The sequence below is a fragment of the Octodon degus genome, unplaced genomic scaffold, assembly GCF_000260255.1.
Source record: "Octodon degus isolate 3935 unplaced genomic scaffold, OctDeg1.0 scaffold00103, whole genome shotgun sequence".
Lineage (NCBI taxonomy): Eukaryota > Metazoa > Chordata > Mammalia > Rodentia > Octodontidae > Octodon > Octodon degus.
Window position 1 is genome coordinate 6,141,091 of NW_004524679.1, and position 10,497 is coordinate 6,151,587.

A 10,497-nucleotide genomic window follows, 5' to 3' on the forward strand; every position below is an offset into this window, starting at 1 on the left:
TTGGGAAATTTTCTCCCAGTACTTTTGCAAGTAGTCATTTTATGTCATTTGTGCTACCTTCTACTGCTTCGTTGACGCCAATTATTCTTATTTTTGTTTCTATCATCTTGTAGCTTCTCATTGTTACTTTCTGGGTTCTTGTTTTAAGAGATCTTTCATTTCATGTTCATTATTTTTTTAAAGTTAAGTTATGATAACTTTTTAATGAATTGTTTTCCATTAAAAGTACTTGCTCTATACACATTCTTATACCCTCAAACCAAAAAAAAAAAAAAAAATTAACAGAATGTAGTAGCACGTTACTGATTATTTGCTTATCTGTTTGCTAAAGAAGGAAGTTCTTCTTGAGATTTCCTGTAAAAGGAATAGTTAGGCCCACATTTTCACAATTCCTGCAAGACATTTCAAAGACCTAAATACTTAATCAAATTTTTTTATTAATTTTATTGAGAAACAAATAGCAATGAGACAGTTTCAAAACCGATTACTAGGACAGTTTCAATAATTAATAAATTGCATATTGTTGTCTTTGTAGTGGTTATTCATAGTACAAGATGCAGACATGATAATTGTTCATTAGGTACACCACTGTCTTTTTGATCTGACAGTCTATCTTCAGTTTCATTCAATTGCTTTTGCCAGCTTTCAGTGGAGTTCTTAATATTCTTGATTGCTGTTTGAATCTGTTTCATGTATTCTGATTCTTTTCTATATTGTTCATTCAGTGTTTCCATCATTTTTTATTCTCCTGTATATTTCTTTCTTTTTTGTTATATATTTAGTAGAGGATCTACAGGGTCTCACTACACAGATCAGAGTCATAGTGATCCTCCTGATTTCAGTCTCCCAAGCACTGGGATTACTGGCGCACATCAGCACGCGCAGTCTTAATCACTGTTGCAGCTCACTCTGGGCGCGGAGCCGGCACAGCACGCATTGTGTGTGTGTGTGTGTGTGTGTGTGTGTGTGTGTGTGCGTGTGTGTGCATGTGTGTGTGTGTGATCAAACCCTGGTTGGTGACTGAGCTTGCCTAAGCAGGCGCTTTAGTCTGCTGAGCTATCTGGCCAGCCCCTCTCCTCTATTTTTCTATCTATGTCTTCTTTCACTGTGCTGAGTACTTCTTTGATGATTATTGTCCTTTCTTTTTGTAACAGAAAAATTATTTCTGTTCTTATTTCTTCTATAGACTGATGGACTTGTTTGTTTGCTTCAGTTGCTATCATTTAAGAGGTTTCAGGTACATGATTTCCAAGTTCTTGTATGTTTTTGTCTCCTGGATTTGTGTGGGGAAGCTAGAGGATTGAGATTGCCTTTTGCTTCTGCATTTCGGCATTTTTCAAAACTCCTAGTAATCATTCATATAGAGTCTTGGAGGTGTCCAGAGTCTGTACAAGTTCTTAAATGGCTCCAGGAATGCTCTATACCTGCTCAAGCTGGGCTCAAAAATCACTTCTTTCCTGTGTCCTGCAGGACACTCAGATTCCTCCTAAGTTCTTAGAAGTTTGGAATGGCAACAGTGGAAGCTCCATGCCTGCGTGTTGGGGCCCCAGAAGGGCAGACCTTAGCAGAGTCTTGCAGGCTGACTAGAGTCCATCAAAGTTCTTAAATGGCTCCAGGGAAGCTCTGCACCTGATGCTGCTGCTGGGCTCACAGATCGCAGCTCTCCTGTGTTGCAGGCCACTCAGAGTTCTCCTAAGTTCCTCAATATTTGTAGCAGCACCAGCAGAAGCTCCATGCTCATGCACTGGGGGCTAAGGAAGGTTCAATGTAAGGAAGGTCTGATGAATTTTATCAGAAACTGATTTTATAATGAGTACATTATTCCCCTATGGTGTGTGCTTTGGATATTTTTATTTTTTCCTGAGTTCATGAAGAATGAAGTACATTCCAACTATTTTTTCAAGACATGGCTCTTTCATGAACAGAGTACTGCAAATTGGTTTGATACAGTACAGAACTAAAAAAATCCATAGTCCTTTACCTAGAAAAGATTTTTAATTCAATCAAAGTGCTAGAAACCTAATCTATATATGTATGTATGTATATGTATGTATGTATGTATCTACCTATCTATCATGTACTGTCTGTCATTTATAGTTAATAATTGCTGTTCTGATTTAACCATTCTTAACAGTACTTGTCAAAGCTGCCATGACTTATCTTGAGATTTCTGTAACCTTGGAGTTTTCATGATGAAGAAATAGTAAAATCTTTAAATCAGATTCTCATACAAAATTATTGCAGAGAAAAGGTAAGAAGTTGGTGATCTCAGTCTTAGTTCATTATCAATTAGCCAGAGAACAAATTGTTGATCTTAAGGTTTTTTTTAGTCATTCATCTGATATTTTAATAGAGTAGTTAAGAAGAAATTTTTGGTCAGAGTTTGCTAAATCTCATGGGATTCTGTGAATGAATCTGAGCATTGATTCCCGCAGCAGGAAAACAATAGGAACTGACAGATGTAGTAACATTTTCTATTAAGATAGTTCTTTAGAGGGAGAAAATTATTCCATTATTAGAATTTGATTTTAGCTGTACTGAGTTGATTAAAATTATCATGTCTCCTCTATTTATATAGCACAGCAAAGATACATATGCATGCACTAAACTGAGTTACCTCACTCAGGACAGGCTGTCCAAAGTTTTGTGCAAAGACTGGGATATGATAACCCTAATCTAGTACACAAAAGCAAAATGAAAGAAAAATAAAATGATTAATCATGCTGCCTGATATTATTTCAAATCTGATGAAATTAAAACTTCAAATGAATAATTTACTTTGGAATGAATCATTGACCTATCTTTTAAAAGTCAGTGGAAATGCACAGATACATAATGAAATGCTTGGAGAAACTGATATGATGTAATGACGAGACTGAAATCCCTTCTAAAAATAATTCTTCTGCTCAATGTCTTGTTAAAATAGCTATCCTTAGTGAGCTATATCACATCTTACTTATACGAACTTACCTTTTCGACAGTGATCTCTTCTTTCTCTGAACTTATATCTGCAGATCATTTCTGGTTTTACAGTACAAATTATTGATTTTTAAGCTGTTCATGTTTTTTCTATGGTCAAACTAGCTTATAAGTTCCTAAATTTCAGAAGTCTGTTGTATCACTTTATCACTCACAGAGCCAAACATAATACATAGATTTAAGTATCCAGGATGTTTTTAGTTTTGGTTTGGAGGAGCAACTATGATTCATTATAATTAAATGTATTTGTTTTTGGTAATGTTCATATTTTAAGGTAACGTATTGCTATACTTCAGGAGTATATTATTCTGATTCTGATTGATGATTCCTGTTGAACAACAAAAGTCTAGGTAACTACTATTGTCTTAGATAAGCACAGTTGTCCTGACCGCACAATTATTTAGATGTATTACCACCTAAACCTCATCTCTTGCACTTGTAAATAGGAATATGTCAGTTACATAAGCAATGGAATTGTTAGTATTAGTTGAGATTGTGTACATAAAGTGCTTAGCACATATTAAAAGATTTATAAATGTTACCTCCAACCAGTGAAGTGATGCTCATTCTAATACATTTATACATACATATACATATGTTCCAAACACAGAAAATGAAAAGAATTCAGAATACAATGTATGCTTTTTCAGCTATTTTTGCAACCAGCAGAGGTTAACTTTTTGGCTCTAAGAGACACTGCATGCACTTAATTTTCTATGAAATTCTTGTATGTTGACTTTCTGGGCTGATGGGGCAGCTGATAGACCATTTATTGCTAGTTCTATTTTGGTGAAAAATTCCGCCTTGTGTGTCATTTAGTTTGTGACACATGTACCCTCCCAAGGCTTAATGAGTTGTCTGCAGATGGGCTGTTATTTATTATGGTCATGTAGAATAAAATTGATTGTCTTCTAAAATTAATTTTTCATTTGCCTCCAGCCTTGCTTTAATAGAGGACACACAGCTGCCTGTTTGCAGAAATAGTGTTTAATCACATTAATATATCAGCCCCCAAGGCGGAAGAAGATAATTGTACAAATGAACAGCAAAATCTGTATATTTAACTTATTTTCATGATTAAATTATGCAAATAACTTATCTACTATTCTTCCAAGCACTAATCATCTAATTAGCAATGATGTGTTAAAGAAAAGGGATAGCTTTGAATCAGGAGAAAGACAAATTCAGAAAGCAGAAAATGGGATCTGACAATGGAACTCCTGATGGTACAACAATAATATATATATAGATGAAACTGTGTACAGTATTCAGGACAGAAAGAATTAAGAAGGGTAATATATAGTCTATCTATATTTGACATGTGTCACCTGTTAAGAGAAAATATAATTCCATGTTTCTCATAACATCAGTTTCGAGGTTAACTTCAAATTCTTAGTAAGGCAAATGTTAAACTTTTTAAATTCTTAATTATGCAAGGATAATAAGGTTTTATTATTTATGTGTTTTCAAAATAATTTTATTGAGAAACAATTAGCAATGAGACAGTTTCAAAACTGATTACAAGCAAATTTCATAATTAATACATTGCATATTATTGTATTAGTGGTTATTCATTGAACAAAATGCAGCCATGATATCCTGTCCAAACACTAATAGTACAAATCTTTCTTCTCATTGAATTGAGACAAAGTAGCTGTATATCTATCCAAATTATTTCGTATATACAGATACAGAATGGTCCTTCATTTGTATCTGATTATTTTGTTTAGTTTTGCCAGAGATGGGTATTCCATTGCCATTTAAATATTGTAGGTGTGTGAATTCAGCAAAATAATCCATTATGGTCTACTACTCCATAATAGTACTGGGTCATCCATAGGACTGGCAATGTCAGAATTTCTTAACTTAAGCCTTTTACAGCTCAGCATATTAATACGGCTTTACTTTTTATACGTCCTTTTTATACTTTTCTGCTGGATGGTCAAGACCTAGATAAAGCAAGACCTATATAATAAGAAATGAATCCTTTCTATCTGACAAGGTCAGTCTAATCCCCTCAGGATTTACCCTGAAGCCCTATACCACAGTTTGTAGGTCCTTTGTCAGTGTCAGCCATGTGGATGAGTCACGGCCATTGCCTCACCAATTTGCTCTCTGTGAAAGCCTGAGAGAATGTTTCCTCTCCATGTGACTCTCCTTAGGCACACTCTACATCATTGATCACTTTCCTCTGTGTTCCCTTAATCTCCTTGATCAGAAAATTTGGGACACAACTGAGTTACATGATATTATAGTACAGGTTCTCCTATGTCCTGAGTCCTCATTGACCTTGAAAGGCTAGGGCCAAAATGTTGCTGTCCTGGAAGACCTTCTTTTTCTCTTATTTTTGGTCTGCACACTTAGTTGTTAACATTCCAGAACAGAAGTTTATTATTATTACCCTACAATATAGGCAGTTCATCTTAACCTCACTATCTGTTTGAATATCAAACATCTTAGGCATAACATGGAACAGATATTTTTTATCAAGTATTGATATGCTAAACTTTAAGTATCTACAGAATATGAAAGAAAAAAATAAAGGACTATTTTGTATCTGTACATACAATATAGTTAGGATAGGTATACAGCTACTTTCTCTTAATTCAATAAGAAAGTTTTTTACTGGTAGTGTTTGGACAGGATATCACATCTGTTTCTTGTACCATGAGTAACTACTATGAAGACAAAAGTATGCAATTTATTATTTATTGTAACTGTCTTACTAACCTGTTTTGAAACTGTCTCATTGCTATTTGTTTCCCTACAAAATTAATAAAAAATAATTAAAACTAACTAGAAGTGAAAAGTTAAATATTCTTTATACTATTTGTGAACAGTAGATATTCTATGTAGAATTTTATTATTCTATAATAATCTATGTTAAATATTCTATATAATCTTCACGAAAAAGGAATACAGGAATTAAGGAACATTTATCCTTACATATTTATGGCAGTAGTAATACTTTTAGAGACTGAGTGCCCAAATCATAACCCAAAATCCAGTTATTTATCACAACTTGTAAATTCTGCAATTAAATGTTGAGGTTTTAGATTATCAAAATCATGAGATGTTTTCCTCTACTTACATGTTGGGGCAACTTGGCTTGTGTGCCACCAGAGAGGGCTCTGTGTGCCCACTGGGCATGCATGCCATAGGTTTTCCATCACTGGTCTATAGTGTTTACTATAAATGATTTCAGGAAACCTACTTATACTTGAATGATCATATTTATATGTAAACAATTTGTGGGAAAATTATAAATTCAAACTATGTAAGAATTAAACTCACCTATCCCAATTTTCAGGATAGCTGAAGATTTCATCTTGTGTGATTCCACAGCCCCAATGGAGAAATGTCCTTTTGGAGTCATGCCTGTGTCAGCTTTGGATTGTACCTCAGGGAGATAGCTTTAACCATGTAAAATGGTTCTACTTTCTGTTGATACACTGGAGCTGAAAGAAACTCATATGACTCATATGATGTGTTACTTGGGTTAATTGTATGTGTGGTTTGGTAAGATCATTTAAATAAAGAGAATCTTGAAAGAGTTTATTCAAGTTGAAAAGGCCACGGAAAGTAGGAAAACATTAACAGTAACATTTTTATTTGTATAAAAGTAGGGAGTTATAGTTATTCTTAAGCAAAAAGGGAGGGTGATTATCATTACAGTATAGCACAACAAATAATTTGAAATAACTCAAATGAAAATAAATTAGATAGTTCCAAAATAAATTGTTTTATCAGTAACTTAATATGATAAATTGAGCACTTCTAATGTCATGATGATAAAAATCACTTTAGTAATTTCTACATGACAGGCAATGTAACATGTGTGTGACAATATAAAGCACACAGTAGCATCTCCACTGGTATGGTTTGTGTCTATTTGTCCCCTCTAAGCCTTACTCAGTTATGGAGTGGACTTCTAGACTTTGTGATTAAATTCATGATCCAGTGCTAGGATTTCAGGTGTGAGTGCTGCTGGGATTTAAGGATGTAAATGCTGCTGGGATTTTGGGGGTTCCTGGTCTGGGGCAGATATCCTGACTGAAACATAAGGGAGACAGACTTGCCCTCTGTAGCCATTGTTGACTCTACTCCTCCCATTTGCTCTTCGTGTTTTGCTGTTTTCCATTTCCATCAACTGCCGCCCTCTGACATGTGCCAGTCTGCCTTGTAACCACCTGATTATGGACTGAAACCTTCACTATGACCTAGAAAAACGTTCCTACTCTTCATTTTCTGTGTTAGGTATTTGTCCCAGCAATGAAAGAAGAGTAACCAAGACAACCACTTTTCAGTGAACAGAGAAAATGATTATATACTTTGTAAAGGTCACAAAGCTCATAAGTAATAGAACTACAATGATGAAAAGGCAATTTGATTCAGGACCGATGGTGTTAATCACTGCACTACATTTGCTGGTTATATGCAAATAATGTAATTTTTAGAAAAGTAACAATGATACATTTTTTATTCCATCATGGGCTGTGTGTTCCATGTATCAAGTACTTCTTTCTAAATTATGTACAAAAATTAAATTTAGGATTCTTTCTTCTAATTCTGTGAGTTAGACAGACAGTATTTTGTTGGGGATTACATTAAATTGCTATGGCAAATTTGTAAGTATGGATATTTTCTCTATAATTTTTCTTCCTGCTCACAACAAAGAATATCTTTCCATGAACTGATGCACTCCTTGATCTCCTTTTTAAAGAGTACTCTGGTATCCAGTGTATAGTAAGCTTTTACTCCCCTCATTAGATTGATTCTGAGTATTTTGTTTTTCTCAGATGCTATTGTGAAGGATGTGATTTCCTTAATTTCAATGTGAGTGAATTTATTATTTGTGTATATAATATTGTTAACTTTTGATTGTTAAATTTCTAAACAGCTACATGAATTCATTTAGTTTTTACATCTAGAAGTATTTTGGTGTATTTTTTGGGTCTTCTCTGCTGAGTATCATGTCATCCACAAAGAATGAAAATTTAACTTCTTCAGTTCCTAACATTATTCTTTTAATTGCTTTCTCAAGACTAATTGTTCTAACTGATGATTTTACAGAATTGATAGTGGACATTCTTGAAAATTGAAAGAAATTCTCAGTAACAAAAGCAAGGTACAGGCATCACAATTCCTGACTTGAAATTATACTATAAAACTACTATGATGAAAACAGCATGGTACCAGCAAAAATAAATACAAAAGTGAGGATCACTGAAACAGATTAGAATGCAGCAATAGAAACATCAAATATATTCAGGGACTTTGTCTTTATCAAAGTTACCAAAAATTTTGTGAAGGAAGGTCTCATTCACCTTCACAGGAAGAAAGTTTGTCTCTTTAGTAAATGATATTGGAAAAATTGGCCAGTAATTAAACATAGAACCACATCTTTCACCATGCACTAAATTAAAAGCAATATAGATCAAATATCTAAATGTTAAAATATAAACCCTAAGTTGACTAGAAGACAGAATGGGCAGAGCATTTTAAGATATAATTATAAGCAATGACTATATATATATATATATATATATCACAAAGGATATGATACAAAGAATCAGCAAATAGGATCTCATCTTTTTAATCAGCTTTTGAGCCTAGCAATATATATATATATATATATATATATATATATATATATATATATAATTTGTCAACCATCTACCTTGCAATTGCAAGGTCTTGAGTTTGATTCCCAGTACCAAAAATTAAATACCTACATGCCTACATACATGCATACATAAAAAGAGTTAATGGGGGCTGGGGAGATGGCTCAGTGGAATGAGTGCTTCCCTGGAAGTGCAAGGGCCTGAGTTCAATCCCTGGTTCTGCCACAAAAAAAAGAATAAAAAGAGCTTGTGTATAACAAAAGAAAACCAAGAACAGAATGAGCAGACAACCCAAGAAGTGGAAATAAAATTTACAGGTGCTCCTCAGACAGAGAAATAATATATAGAAAATATGAAGAATTGAAGAAAAGTACAGCCCTCAAATGTAAAGTCTGAATACAGAAGTTGACATCTGAAATACACTCTTCTCAGATTAAGAAGTATGAATGACAAATAAATATGAAATAAATTTCATATCACTGTTCATTTAAGAGCTGCAAATCAAAACAACACTGAATTTTCATCTCACCTGAAAATAATGGCTATTGTCAAGAAATTAACCAATGAGAACTTCTGGTAGGTGTGTAAGAAAAAGAGGAATCCTTCTCTACCAGTGGTGGGCATGTAGGCTGATGTAACCTCTGGGAAAATAAATCTGAATATTCCTCAAACTTCTAGGAATACTAGTTTCATTTGACCTAGTTATTTGCTTCCCTGGTATCTTCTCAAAATAATTAAAAGCAAACAGAAATGTATGAATTCTGAAGGTTAGGGCAGCACAACTGATAATAGCTAAATCATATAAACAGCTGAAATGCCAATCAACTGATGAATGGATAAAGCCAGTGTATTTTTATGCAAAGAAGTAGTATTCTACTATGAAACAATGGATGATCAGGAAGGATAAATTTTAGGTAAATGGATGCACCTTGAGACAATACTCATTATAAATTATCAATGGCCAGCCAGATAACTCAGCAGACTAAAGCTCCTGATTAGGCAGAGCACAGCAATGGAACACGATTCCCAGTGTGCCATGCTGGTCCGGTCCCCAGGGTGCATGAAGATGGTGATTGAGACTGGGCATTTGGTGGAAACCTGTAATCTCATCTCTTGGGAGGCTGAAAACAGAAGAATCTTTAACAGTCCGAGCTATATAGTGAGACACTGTAGACTCTGTAGACCCTTACTAAATTCAAGAAAAAATATCAGACACATGTATCTAAATATTACATTGTTCTCTGGTGAGAAAATGAAAGTAAGGAACAAAGTACATAATAAATATTGTGAAATGGGAAGAAAAGGTTGAAATGGACAAATGAGTTATGAGAGGGCAGGGCAGAAAGAAGGAAGGAAAATAATAGAATAGAGAAAATAACAATATGCAATCTGATAAGTATTGTTAATTTGTATTTTTATTCTTTGAAACTATCATTTCTATTGCTTTATATTATCTTTCTTAAACAATGAAGAAAAGGAAATAAAGGTTTTGGAAATAAATGTTGGAAGAACGTTGAAAGGGAGTGAAGGAGAAGAGGAAAAGATGAAACAAGATATATCATGTATAGGTACAAATTCCCTATGATACATGTCATCATTATGTATACCTAAAATGTATGAATGAAATGAAGCAAAGTAAGTAATTCACTTAGAAAGAGGAGAGATGGTTAAGATACTATAGATAGATAGATAGATAGATAGATAGATAGATAGATAGATTTATCTATCATATATATCCATTTCCCAAAATTAATACAGCTATTATGTATCAAAAACATACTAAAAATGATCTCATACACAATAACTTAATCCTCAAAACATGTTTGTGAAATAGTTATTATTATCCCCAAAATAGTTCTGAGAAAATAGAGATACAGAGACATTAGGTCATGTG